We start from the raw sequence: 15,339 nt of genomic DNA on the forward strand, positions 1-15,339 counted from the left end.
AAAAAAAACTGTCAGCCAAGAATTTTATATTCTACCAGAAAAAGCTTCATAAATGAAGGAGAAATGAAGTCTTTCTCAGACAAGCAAATGCTGAGTAAATTTGTCACCTCTAGACTGGCTTTGCAGGAAATGTTCAGAGGAGTCTTAAACATGGAAATGAAAGGTCAGTATTCATTATGATGAAAACATATGGAAAAATAAAACTAACAATTCTTATAAAAACAATCACACAAAGGAGGAGGAGAAAGGAATCAAATGACAACATGACATAATTTGTTCAAACCATAAAGACAAAAAGAGAAAAAAAAGAAAAAGTTAATAAAACAATTTGTAAAAATTAATAATATGACAGAAACAAAGCCTCATGTATCAATAATAATCTTGAATATAAACACATTAAATATTCCACTTAAAAGATAAAGATTGGCATAATTAATAAAATAAAATCAAGATCCAACTATATGTTGCTAACAAGAAACTTACTTTACCCATAAAGACACACATAGACTGAAAGTAAAAGAGTGGGAAAAGATAGTCCATGCAATTGGAAACCAAAAGCAAGTAGGTGTAGCTAAATTTCTACTAGATAAAAAAGACTTTAAATCAAAAACAGCAATAGGCCCAAACTCAGACCCCAGCCCTGGCAGGTGCCCCCATCACACCTCCACCACTGGGCTCCTTCCCTCAGCCTCTTCTCTGGTGCTCCCACCCACTCCCTCACTTCTCCCCCTTTACCTTTTCCCCATTTGCTCTCCTTCCCTCACCTCTTTCCTCCCCACTTCCCCTCTTCTTGGTTTCCTCCCCTATCCCCTTTACTCTCCCCTCCCTGCCCTTACTCTCTTGCTCACCCTCAGCCTGGCCCCCCCCCATGATGGAGGCAGGTGCCAGTGCCATTGTCACTGCTGCCATCGCAGAGTGGGAGTCATGTTCCCAGAAAGTAGCGTAATGGGTGTCCAAAGTAGCAGTGGAAGTTTGCAGGAGCCACCATCTTGGTACCAGCGCTCCACATCTCCAACCCCAGGCTCAGTGGCAAGCAGCGGCCAGGTCCCTGATAAATCACACACCACCATCCAGGAGGCCCAGGGAAGGTGCAATGGATGAGCTTCATAGTCTGAATCCAAGAAGGCAAGAGTTATTGTAAGCTAGATTTATTGGAGTTGTAAGTGGGAACACTGGGAGTACCAGCAGTTGCAGTGTTGGAGCTAAAGCCTCAACAAATAATGAAAGCTCTTATCACAGTTTTGGAAGCTTAGGATCTTTAAGTGACAAAGAATCAGAGAAATGACTGGCAGGCAGCTGAAAGGACTGTGCAAGTGACCGGACTTTATCTGCAGTGGGTTCCCTTGAGAAACCAGAGAAGAAACAATCAGAATCATCTAGGGGAAGATATATAAAAGCAGAAAACCAGAAAACCAGAATGAAAATTGTCAGGGAAAAAGTACTTGGGGGATGTGGTCACAAAATTAGTGACTATTTTGAATACCAGGGTGAAAATGGCTCAAGTCCAGTAAGAGGCATACCTCCTGCAATCAGTTCTCCTCAAAATTCACATTCACATTCCACTCCTTCCTCATCTCTTTGACCAAATGGCCCTTCTCCTACTGCATTAGCATTTGGGGACCACCCTATTGTACAACCAAAGCAGTTACCCTTTAAAATTATTCAGACTGATCTCACAATCCTGAAATCAGCAGCATTAGAAAGTAATAAAATCCAGGAGCTGGAAAAGAAGGAAGGATATATAGATTATTTGCTCAGGGCTAACCGTGATCTCAGATGGCAAATAGATGAACAACAAAAATTACTTGAAAAATAAAAAGAACGATTAAATAAGTGCCTATAAATGAGCAAGAAACTTCTTTTGAAAAGAGTACACAAGAAAAACTGTCAAACAGAAGAGTATGCAAGATTGATTACATCTCAGGCACTTTACAACAGTTAGACATGGCGTTTCATTTACTGAATAATGGACAGACGGTTTTGCATTTCAGAATCTTGTGAAGCAACAAGAATGGGTGAATTAACAAAGGGAAGATATCGAAAGGCAAAGGAAAATTCTAGCCAAACGCAAACCTCCCACAGCTAATAATTCTCAGACCCTCTACCAATACTGAACCAAAACAAAGGAAAAACAAAGCAGTCAATGCAGCAGAAAATGATCCCTTTGTTAGACCAAATTTACCACAACTGTTGACTTTGGCAGAATATCATGAACAGGAAGAAATTTTCAAACTTAGACTAGGACATCTCAGAAAAGAAGAGGCAGAAATCCAAGCAGAACTTGAATGTTTGGAAAGAGTCAGAAGATTTCTCACTTTTATGCTAAGCTTAGCATAATAAACAATGAAGATAATTCACAATTCAAAGATCACTCAATGTTAAAAGAAAGATATTTATTACTTCATCTGCTTGGTAGAGGTGGCTTTAGTGAAGTGTATAAGGTTTTTGACCTTTATGAACAAAGATATACTGCTGGGAAGCTACGTCAGCTTAATAAAAGCTGGAGAGATGAGAAAAAAGAAAACTACTACAAGCATGCTTGCAGTATAGAATACACAAAGAATTGAATCACCCCAGAAGAGTTAAACTCTATGATTATTTCTCCTTGGATACAGATATACTTTGTACAGTGTTAGAATACTGTGAAGCCAATGACTTGGATTTCTATCTGAAGCAACACAAGCTAATGTCAGAGAAAGAAACTGAGTCTATTGTAATGCAGATTGTAAATGCACTAAGATATCCCAGTGAGATCAACCCCCCATTACACATTATGACCTTAAGCCAGGAAACATCCTTTTGGTAGATAGAACAGCATGTGGTAAAATCAAAATCACTGATTTTTGTCTGTCCAAGATTACAGATGATGATAGCTATGGTATAGATAGAACTAATCTACCTCCTGAGTGTTACATAGTTGGAAAAGTGGCACCAAAGATTTCCAACAAGGTTAATGTGTGGTCAATTAAAGTCATCTTCTTTCAGCATCTTTATGGTAGAAAGCCATTTGGTCACAATCAATCTCAACAAGACATTCTTCAAGAAAATACAATATTAAAAGCCACAGAAGGCCAGTTCCATGTAAAACCAGTTGTAAGCAGTGAACCCGAGGCCTTTATAAGATGCTGCTTAGCATATGGAAAAGAAGATTGATTTGATGTGCACCAGCTGGCAAATGACCCATACCTCCTCCCACACAAAAGTACATCAAATTCTTCAGGAAACCTAAAACATGGCTGGGCTGACAGCATCTCCTACACTGCTTTCTTCAAGCATAATTACTTACTGACATTCCTCCAAGACTGGCATGATGTCTTCGGATTGCTTCCAGATGCACACTTAAGTTTGAGAGCATTTGAGTGGTTTTTATTTGTTTGTTTTCTTTTTTTTTACACAGGACATGGTTAAGAACTGTTTGTGAACTGAAGTTCCTCATAGTGTCATTTCTTTGAGAGTGGATCATGGACAATGAATAAATGCACACTTCTGACTATAACTTTGAGCAGTGAAGGATGACTGCCTGTTATAAAGAAACAGGAATACCATGTTAAGACAGAAGAAAAACATTTTTGTTCTTTTATTTGAAGGAACACTGTAAATAATGTTTATAATACTTAAATACATTTGGTTGTTACCAGAGTTCTATATGAAAGGTAGTTTTTCATTATTTAAAAACACATGGAAAAATATGAGACATATTTCTAACACACGAACTACAGTGCCTGGATACATTCTTCATAATTTGGCAGTTAATCTGCTGAAGTCAAAGTAAGAACTGAATGAGAGTGACAGTTGGGTTTTATTGTAATAGAATGTAAGAGTTCTCTTTGGACAAAATTAGGCTTTGTCATTTGCCTATTCTGACTTTTACCAAGTTGTACCTCGAAATCACATGTCCATTTTCTTTCACTTGTTATATTAAAGGGAGAGCTATTATTTCTAAATTCTTTACACCTTTGACAAAATGAGCTGCTTGTTTTGAAATCAGTTGAATTCACTAAATTGTAATATTGCCAGCGTTTTCAACACGTTAGAATTGATAACAGGTATGTTTCTTTTGTTACCAGGCCTTGTTCATCAAAACAGGTGACAGGATGTAACCAAATGCAGACCAGTTCTATGCAGGATAATGATAAAATCCCTTCTAGCTCTATTGTAAATTGCTGTACAGATTTCAGTTACTAAGTTTCAGCAGTTTATTCTTGTACAAATGTTTAAAATATGGCTTTTCTAATTGGATATTGTATTCTTTAAGTCTTCGTGAAGGTGCTCTTATTGCTTCTAAGTGATGTCACTTCTTTGTGACCCCCTAGAAGGTGCAGGTTATCTGTCATTAGCAGACATTCATTAACAATCACGACATGTAAAAATGATCCATGTTGGACATATTGAGTTCTTTAAATCAGTTACTGGGTTCTAGGGCTGTGGAGCACATAGATACTAGATTTATACATTGTTAATGGTTATTCTACATTTCTAGAAAGTTCTTATCAGCAAGATGATCCCATTAGTAAGTTTATTGTGGTTTCTTCAAATTTGTTAAAATGTGAACACTTTATAACTGCCTTGTAGTGTAGAAACCAATATTTTTCAGGATGCTGGATTTCACTCCTGTAAGGACGTTTTCTTTATTGTCACATTAATAATGCTGATACTTAATGTAAGTTGTTCATGTTGCAGAAAAAGGAGGTTATACTTAGCATAGATTCTCTTTAATATTGTACAGTTAAACTGTATTTCTGATGTTGCAAGCCATTTTGTTTTTTCATTGTACATAGACACATTGTCTCTTTAAAATGCTGCTGAAATTATACAGAATATAGCCAAAACAATAATAAACAATGACAGCTAAAATGTAAAAAAAAAAAAAAAAAAAAAAGCAATAAAAGACAAAGAAGGACATTATGTGATGATAAAGGGATTCATTCAGCAAGAGGGTATAAAAATCCTAAATACAAATGTACCCAATGTTGAAGCACTCAAATTCACAAAACAAATATTACGAGACCTAAAGAAAGAGATAGATAGCAATAAAATAATAATGGGAGACTTCAGCACCCCACTCACAGCACTAGACAGATCATCAAGACAAAAAATTAACAAAGAAACACTGGATTTAAATTGGACTCTAGACCAAATTTACTTGACATTTAATGAACATCGTACCCAACAACTACAGAATATACATTCTTTTGATTACCACATGGAACATTCTCCAAGATAGACCACATATTAGTCCAAAAAACAAGTTTCAGCACATTTTTAAAATGTGAAATCATATCAAGTATCTTCTCAGACTACAGTGCATAAAAGCTAGAAATCAATACCAAGATGAACTTTGGAAACTATACAAATACATGAAAATTAAACAGCATGCTCCTGAACAATCACTGGGTTAATAAAGAAATTCAGATAGAATTTTAAAATATTTTTGAAACAAATGAAAATCAAAACAACATATCAAAACGTGTTGGGTACAGTAAAAGTGGTGCTAAGAGGGAATTACATAGCATTAAATGACTACAATAAAAAAGTAGAAAGATCACAAATTAACAACCTAACATTGCACCTCAAGGAACTAGAAAAACAAGAACAAACCAAACCCAAAGTTAGCAGAAAAAAAGAAATAATAAAGAGCAAAGTAGAACTAAATGAAACTAGAACCAAAAAAAGATCAACAAAACTAAAAACTATTCAAAAAGATAAAAGAAAATTGATAGACCAATAGCAAGAAAAGAAGGTCCAAATAAACACTATCAGAAATAAAAAAGAAATATTACAATTGACATCATAGAAAGCAAAAGATCATCAGAGACTATTATGAAAAACTATACACTTATAACATAGGAAACACAGAGGAAATGGATGAATTCCTGGAAGGATAGAATCTCCTGAGATGAACAAGACACATTGTCTTGTTGGATCAGTAACAAAAAACTTCCTAACAACAACAATAACAAAAAGCCCAGGACCAGGTGAATTCATAGCCAAATCCTACCAAACATACAAAGAAGAACTAATACCAGTCCTCCTGAAACTATTTCAAAAAATTGAGCCTGGACTGCTCCCTAATTCTACAAGACCAGTATCACACTGATGCGAAAACCAGACAAGGACACGAGAGAAAAATGAAACTACAGAGGAATATCCCTGATGAACATATATACAAAATTTCTCAACAAAATACTAGCAGATCAAATCTAACAGCACATTAAAAAGATAATACACCATGATCAGGTGAGATTTATCACAGGGATGTAACAGTAGTTCAACATATTCAAATCAATAAATGTGATACATCATCATAAACAGAAATAAAGACCGAAGCCATATGATAGTCTCAATATATGCAGAAAAAGTATTCAGTAAAATTTAGCAACACTTCATGATAAAAATCCTCAACAAATTAGACATCAAAGTAACATACCTCAACACAATAAAGGCAATATACAAAAAAAACGGCCAACATCAATGGGGAAAAAGTTGAAATAATTCCCCTTAAGAACTGGAACAAGACAAGGATTCCCACTTTCACCACTCTTATTCAATATAGTACTGTAGGTCTCAGCAAACGCAATCAGGCAAGAGAAAAAATAAAAGGCATTTATATTGGAAGAGAGGTAGTTGGATTTTCTCTTTTTGCTGATGATATGATTTAATATCTAGAAAACCCTAAAGATTCCACCAAAAAGCCTCTTAGATTTGATTAATGAATTCAATAAAGTTTCAGGATATAAAATTAATGTACAGAAATCAGTAGCATTTCTATATACCAATTGTGATCTAGCTGAGGAACAAATAAAGAAGGCAATCCCATTTACAATAGCTACAAAACATAAATAAAATACCTAGGAATATATTTAACCAAGGAAGTAAAAGATCTCTATAAGTAGAACTACAAAACACTGATTTAAAAAAAAATCATAGATGACACAAACAAATGGAGAAACATTCTATGCTCATGGATTGGAAGAATCAATATTGTGAAAATGACCACACTTCCCAAAGCAATTTACAGACTCAATGCAATCTCTATCAAATTACCAATGTAATTTTTTTAATTAGGGAAAAAATCCTAAAATGTATATGGAGCCAAAAAAGAGCCTGAATAACCAAAGGAATCCTAAATAGAAAGAACAAAGTTGAAGGCATCACATTTTCTGACTTCAAATTATATTACAAGACTATAGTGACCAAAACAGCATGGTACTGGTATAAAAATAGACACAAAGATCAATGGAGCAGAACAGAAAACCCAGAAATAAAGCCACGTACAGTCAACCAACTGATCTTTGGCAAAGTTGACAAAAATATACACTGAGGAAAGGACACCCTATTCAATAAATGGTGCTGCAAAAATTGGATAGTCATATGCAGACAAATGAAACTGGGCCCGTTGTATCAAAAAGATACCTGCATTCATATGTTTATTGAAGAACTATTCACAATGGCAAGGATATGGAACCCACCTAAGTGTCCATCAGTGGAGGATTGAATAAAGAAAATATGAGATGGATGGATGGATAGATAGATAGATAGATAGATAGATAGATAGATAGATAGATAATGTGTACACACACACACACACACTGTGGAGTCCTACTCAACCATAATAAAAGAATGAAATCATGTCTTCTGCAGCAACATGGATAGAACTAGAGGTCATTATCCTAAGTGAAATAACTCAGAAAGTCAAATACCACATGTTCTCACTTATAAGTAGAAGCTAAACAATGGGTACATGTGACCCGTCCAGTGGGATCATTAACACAGACCTTGAAGGAGGGGGTGGGAATTTAGAGAGACAAGAGACACAAGAAATGGAGACAAGACAGTATCCTGATCAAGTCTCGTTTAATGGCGGCAGTGCAATGCCTTATATAGGCTGGCAGGGAGGAGGAAGGGCTCAGAGCAGGTGGGGAGGAGAATAATGAGAGACGTCACCAGGAGCATGCTCGGTAGACTTAGTCTTTCCCGGGCATGGGAGGTTATCTAAGCGCGGGCGGGAAAAGTTCGCGCGCGCGGGTAAAGTTGATGATGAAGAACCAGGAAGTGCGCCATCTTGTCTCCACAATGGGGAGCTTAAGCAACAGAGACCGCGGCAATTTCCGGGCCTCACAGCTCCAGACAGGTCCTCCTTTTTTATATTATTAGTGACTAGAAGATAGTCCCTCGGGAACTGTGCCTGTCTTAGGTTGGAGTGACACATCTCTTCACTGGTACCCGTCATGGGATTAGGCAGTAGCTATGACGGCCCTCCTGTCTTAGGTTAGTGAGAGATGACACTCTCTTACCCATCATTGGCTGTCCAGTTCATCGCACAGGGAAGGTGGTTTATGGCAAGCGTAAGTATGGACCACGTGATCTTCCTGTTCAAGGCGATGATAATGGACCCGTATGGGTTTGGCTTGGATGGCCTCGATTTGTTGCTTAATGAATGTCATGAGCTTATTGAAGATTATAGGCCCCAAAGAGAGTAAGAGCAATAGGCAAAGCAGGGGGCCCAATAACGGTATAATATAGGGGAGGAGTCCATGGAACCCAGTCCAAAACGGGTTATCAGTCATTTCTTTTCGTCGTTTTTCTAGGTCTTCTTGTAGTTGCTTGATTTTATCTCTGATGATCCCGGACTTGTTGGCGTAGAAACAGCACTTTTCCTGTAGAGCTAAGCAGATACCTCCCTGTTCGGCAGTTAATAAATCTAGGCCTCTCCTATTTTGGAGCACTACTTCTGCCAGGGAATCTACTTGATCTTGTAGATCCTGTATAGTACTTGAGATGGCCTGCATATCTGAGATCAATTGGCGAGACAATTTGGTGTATTGAGTAACAGAGACCCCTAGGCTTGAAACCCCAGTTGTTATGGCAGTAGTGATGCCTAGTCCTACAAGTAAGGGGATAAATTGTATTGCCCTTATGGCTCTTCCCAAAAAGTGATCTATAGCTGGAATAGGTACAGGTTCATCTCCAGGGATAATGTCTATATCTGGCAGAAGAGTGGCTAGGATACAAAGTCCTGTCCAGTTTGTGGGCAAATATGTATATGCTCTATTGTTGCCGCATATAAAAACTGAACTGTTTGGGGCACACAGCAAATGAGAAACATTAGTGATAATAGAGCAATTAGTAAACTCAGCTATGCCTACGTCAATGTCGTAGGAATTGTTGAGAAGCGGAGAGTAGATGCAAGAGGAGTTAGAGAATTCGAGGGGCTGTACTCGAAGGGGAGGAATGATGGCACAGGAAGTATTGGGTGTATAACTTGAGTCATTACTGGGTATGGCAAGAGGAACAGGATCTCCCAATGGTAAGCACAGCCAGCAATCACTGGCTAGACCAGAGTTGGAATTATTGAGCAGACTATGTGTAACAGTGAAGAGGTCAAAAGTCTGGGCATCAATTTTTTCTCTCCCTCGAGTTTTGGGCAAGGCCAAGGGGTGGTAGTAAATTTCCGGGTACAAGGACCTTTGCAACTCCTCAAGTTTTTCGTGTACCATAATTTCTCGGGCCTTGTCTTGTGGTCCTCCTCCATCAGAGATATGAAGAGGGGGGTGAATATTCCAGCAGACAGGCTGTCCTACCGTTCCAGTACAGCCAGCTGATATAATGTTGTTGGTATTTCCTAATACTGTAGGGACATTGCTGGCCCCTATAGTAGGGGTTCTAGATCTTGTTAAGATAGCAGTATAGTATGTTTTACCACCAGAGGTACATTTTTGATAAGCGGTGAAACAGGAGCTGTGTATAGAGTCCCAAAATGTGGTACAAGGGCAGGTTATGTTATCCCCTCCACTAGATATTCTTGGGGTTAATACACACCTCCACTTAAGGGAATTAGACGGCAGGTATGCTGTGTGAGAGGAGCAAGATACAGTTGTGATATAAGGATTAGGTGGGCTGGCGAAATATCCCCCAGCGCAATCACAAGGCTTACCATGCCGTTGTTGTAATATCGTAAGAGCTTCACGTGGATCACCGAAACCGGCATGAGCCTGGAATGCCTTGTAAGTCAGCACGAGGGTCCAGAGGAATCTGTAATTGGAGTTCATCTCTGCAATAGAGGAGAAGAGTATTCTCAGGGAGAAAATTACTCCCTGGATTGACTATTGTTAGGTACCTGTTTTACCAGTCGTTCTGGTAGCCATCTGGCTGCATCATGAATTTGGGAAAAAACACAAACTGAGCCTCTTCCCCAGATTAACACTGGGTCAGGACCATGCCATGTGTTGTCTAATGGGTCTCTCCACTTGACCATGGCAAATTGTTTTTTGGAGTCAGAATGCCAAAATCAATCAGCTGCTGATTTGTTTAGATCGTCTAGATTTAAAAAATTCAAAATAAAGAGTGTGTGATTAAGAATATTTCTAGGGGTGCCCTTAGTAGGGTACCATTCCCCCTTTTTTATCTTTTCAATGGTAGTTTTTAAGGATAGGTGAGCTCTTTCAACTATTCCTTGTCCTTGAGGATTATATGGAATACCGGTAGTATGTTTTATTTGTAATTTAAGACAAAAGTCTTGGAAAGCTTTAGATGTATAGCCAGGACCATTATCTGTCTTTAGTTGTTTAGGCTTCCCAATTACAGAAAAACAGTGTAATAAATGAGCTATTACATGTTTGGTAGCTTCACCTGTTTGTAGGGTGGCTAGTATAAATCCACTAAATGTATCTATACATACGTGAATATATTTTAAATTACCAAATTCTGAATAATGGGTGACATCCATTTGCCAGATCATATTGGGAACTAGCCCTCTTGGGTTCACTCCTAAGTGAGGGACTGGTAGGTAGGTTATACATGTCTGGCATTGTTTAACTATTTGTCTAGCTTGTTCCCTAGTTATTTTAAACATTAATCTTAGAGTTCGAGCATTAAGGTGGTGTAAGGCGTGAGCAGTCTGTGCTTGATTTAGGTTTGTATTCGTAGTTATAGCTACAGTCTTGGTTGCCAAGTCAGCCATTTGGTTGCCTTGGGATAGAGGTCCTGGTAATCCTGAATGAGCTCTAATATGTCCAAGGAAAAAAGGTGTTGATCTGTTATGTATTAATTGTTGGCATTGTAAAAATAACTTGGCTGTGTCCGACACGTTTGATTTGTGCTACGGTCTCAAGTAAAGGTATTGAGTGAGCTAAGTATGCACTGTCAGTATAAATATTGAGGGCCTGATTAGGGAAGGCTGCCAGCACTGCAATTAGGGCCTGCAATTCTACTAGCTGAGCTGAAGTATGGCTGGCTTTGAATTTAACAACAGTGTTTGCAAAGGTATATGCAGCAGTTCCTGTGGATGACCCATCAGTGAATATTAATAAGGCATTGTCTAAAGGTGTTTTCCTGATGACATGAGGAAAGACAAAAGCATGTAGTTTACAAAATTGGATAAGCTTATTTGGCGGGTAATGGTTATCTAAGTTACCAGCATAAGAGGCGCAAGCAATCAGCCACGTTTCAGTGTTTTGCATTAGCCAATGGATTTGTGGCTTAGAATAAGGTTGTATGATCGTAGAGGGTTCAATTCCAAAATATTTTTTGCTATTGTCTCTCCCTAGAATAATTAAATCTGCTATGGCATCATAATAGGGGAGTAATACCTTTTTGGGTGATGAAGGCAAGTGGACCCACATAATAGGGTTATTTTGCCAGAATAAACCAGTAGGTGTTAGTGTTGTGTTAAATATTAAAAGGGTTAATGGCTGTGAATAGTCTATGTTAGTAACAAATTGCTCAGCAATGGCCGCCTCTACTTTATTAAGTGATAAAAGAGCTTCTTTTGATAACGACCTAAGGGACTTAGGGTTGGGGTCACCTCTCAGGGTGTTGAATAAAGGTTTTAAGTCTCCCGTGGTGAGTTTTAAGTATGGCCGGAGCCAATTTATGTCTCCAAGGAGCTTTTGGAAATCATTAAGGGTTTGTAACTTATCTTTACGGATAACTGCCTTTTGATTAGTAATTTTAGGTCCATTTATTTGAAAACCTAAATATGTATAAGGGTCCTGTAGTTGTATTTTTTCTGGAGCTATTTGTAACCCCGCTGTTGTTAGTTCTTGTCTGAGTTGCGCAAAACACTGTAAAACTTGTTCTCCCATTTTTCCTGCTATGAGGATATCATCCATGTAATGTATAATGTAAATTTGTTTCCATGTCTCTCTAACTGAGTGTATGGCTGTAGCCACATATTTTTGACACAAGGTGGGACTGTTGGCCATAACTTGAGGTAACACTTTCCATTGGTATCGCTTCATTGGTTCTTTAAAATTTATAGATGGTAAGCTAAAGGCGAATCGTTTTTGGTCAGTAGGATGAAGGGGAATTGTAAAAAAGCAATCTTTAAGGTCTATGATAATTTTAAAATATCCTTGAGGGATTGCTACCGGAGAGGGTAGTCTGGGCTGCAAGGCACCCATGAGGATCATAGTGCGTTTACTGCCCTTAAATCTTGTAAGAGTCTCCACTTACCGGACCTTTTTTCTGATAACAAATATGGGTGTATTCCAGGGAGAGTTACTCTCCGCAATATGCCCTGCCATTAGCTGTTCCTGCACTAACTGTTGGGCCGCAATTAGCTTTTCATTAACTAAAGGCCATTGATGAACCCAAACAGGCTCATCCGACTTCCATGTTATGGGGTCAGCGCACTCTTGGGGTGCAGGCATGTCAATGGCCGAAGCTAAAAATTTCCAAACCCCTTTGTGTTAGATTGTCCTAAGGCTGGAATAGGCCGTTGAATACCATTTTCCCTTTTTCCCAATCCTTTTCCGGGGCTATAACCTTGGGCTAGCATTTGTGCAGTAACTATATCGTTAGGGCTGCACATCATAATTTTCATCTGGGAGAGTAGGTCTCGGCCCCAAAGATTATCAGGCAATTGAGGGATAACAAATGGTTTAATGAGACCTGAGTTATTTTCTTTGTCTTTCCAGGTGAGGTATTTAGAGCTTTGTCTGGGATTACTGCTTTGCCCAATTCCTCTTAAGTTAGTTAAAGTCTCTGTGGTAGGCCAGTGAGAGGGCCAGTCCTCTTGTTTGATGATGGTTACATCAGCCCCCGTATCTATTAATGCTGTAAACAACTTACCATCTAGCCACAAGGTCAGGGAGGGCTTTTGATTAGTGATTGGCTGTACCCAATATATATTTGAGGATCCAAAACTTCCCTTTCCTCTGTTAGAATGCTGGACTTTATTAGTTGTTTTAATTAGAGGCAGTAGGACTAATTGTGCTATTCTATCCCCTTGAGGGACAGTAATAATATTGTCAACAGCCCTGGCCATTATTTTAATTTCGCCAGTATAGTCGTTATCGATTACTCCTGGAAAAACTTGTAGACCCTTCACAGTGACACTACTTCTTCCCAGGATTAATCCAAAGGTATCAGGAGGCAAAGGCCCATATATTCCAGTGCCTAAAGCTTGTGCTCCCATCTCAGGTGTTAATACTGTGTGGGAGGTGGAACAGAGGTCCAGTCCTGCACTTCCTGGGGTTGCTCTACTAAGTCTTGAAATGGATTGTTGCTGCTGGCTGGAACAAAGCTGACGGCCCCATAAGCTTGTTTTGGGACCTGGGGCTGGCCCCTCATCCCGTTTCCCTGTTGGGATGGTAAAGGATTTCCCTGACTGTCAGTTTTAGATTTACATTCATTAGCCCAATGTTTTCCTCTTTTACACCTTGGGCAAAGGCCTGGAACCTTTGCTTCGGAGTTTTTATTTGAATCCCCGCGGCAATCTTTTGCAAAATGTCCCCTTTTGCCACATTTAAAACACCCTCCTTTTTCTTTGTTCTTATTATTAAGGAAGTCTTTTACGGTTTGTCCACTGAAAGCTGCGGCCATTGCTAAACCCTGTTGATAGGAGGGCCCAATGTCTGAACAGAGACGGATATATCCAGTTAAGTCTGTTTTCTTTCTATAAGGTCGGATTGCCGCTTGACAAGCTGGATTGGCATTTTCATAAGCCAATTGTTTAACATAATCTACACCCGCCTCGGTATTACCAAAAATCCTTCCTGCGGTTGTTATGAGCCTATGTACAAAATCTGCGAACGGCTCATCAGGTCCCTGCTTGACTCCAGTGAGCGAAGCTCCTGGGTCTCCTTTAACAGGGAGTTTCCTCCAGGCTTTTGTAGCGGCCGCCTGGATTTGTGAAAATAGTCCAGGGTCGTATTGCATCTGAGCATCAGTGTCGGTATAATTACCCGAGCCAGTTAACATATCAAAGTCCCAACCGTTTCCTGCCTGTTGGTTTCTTTTGGCTGTATCTCTGCAATTTTCAAAAAACTCCAATTTCCAAATCAAATGATCTCCCCCTGAGAGGACTGCTCTGACTAGTGTGTTCCAATCTGTTGGAGTAAGCCAGTTATCGGCCACAGACTCTACTATAGCAAGAGTGTATGGAGCAGTAGCTCCATATTGAGAAACAGCAGTTTTTAATTCTTTTATGACAGTGAAATCAAATCCATTATGATGCCTCCAGGCCTGACCCTGTCCATCTACAGTTTCAGTTACCGGGAAGATATCTTTAGGGGAGGATTCCCTGTCTCGGCTAGTAGAAAATCTTCCTTTTGGGACATGTTGTCCGGGCCGCTGAGGTGGGCGAGGGAAGCCTCCCATATTCTCTGAATTAGTTACACTCTCATTTCCTGTTTTTAATTTTTGCAGCCTAGTGATTAGTGACTGATGTAACTCTTCTAGCTTAATTTGCTCTTCAAGCTGAGTGATTTTTTCTTTGAGTTCCTCTTTTGGATTGACTACCGCCATTACGTTGGGTGCAGAAGTGCCACGTGTCCCGTTATAGGGAGGCGGACGCGAGAAAAAGGGAGGCCAGTTAGGATTATGATATCTAGCTGCCTCTTCCTTTAAGTCATCCCAATTTACATCTGAAAGGTCAGGATTGTCGTTACTTTTATCTTTTTGTGATGTTTGCAGAATTGGGTATTTTTTGGGCCTTTTCTCGCCTAGCATCATTTTGTCTTTTACAGAAGGAGCCTTGGCCCCCTCGTCATCACTTTCAAGAGAAATAAGATCTACTTCTTTGTCTGGCGGGGGGCTCCCGAGGTCGGTCTGAGAACTGACCTTTAAAATCTCCTCAGTCTGGGCGACCGCAGCCATTACTTGTGGATCGGCCTCCTTTTTATCTATTAGATCCTTGATTAAATTCCAATAAGAAAAGGCGGTTACAGGAATTTTTTCTGGCCCAAAGGTATTATAATAATCTTGAAAGGCGTCTCCCACCCTCTGCCATCTTTTTATATCAATGGTTCCTTCCTGTGGGAACCAAGGGCAGGTATCTTTCACAAAATCAAAAAATCTAAATAAGTCACCACTTTTAACCTTTACTCCCCGTGTCTT

At 39.2% G+C, this 15,339-nt stretch overlaps 1 pseudogene; it reads left to right on the plus strand.

The window, feature by feature from the left end:
- The first annotated feature begins 945 nt into the window (after nt 1-945).
- Nucleotides 946-3,289, plus strand: LOC104676934 (annotated as a pseudogene).
- Nucleotides 3,290-15,339: the final 12,050 nt, after the last annotated feature.

This window comes from Rhinopithecus roxellana, chromosome 16 (assembly GCF_007565055.1).
Source record: "Rhinopithecus roxellana isolate Shanxi Qingling chromosome 16, ASM756505v1, whole genome shotgun sequence".
Classification (NCBI taxonomy): domain Eukaryota; kingdom Metazoa; phylum Chordata; class Mammalia; order Primates; family Cercopithecidae; genus Rhinopithecus; species Rhinopithecus roxellana.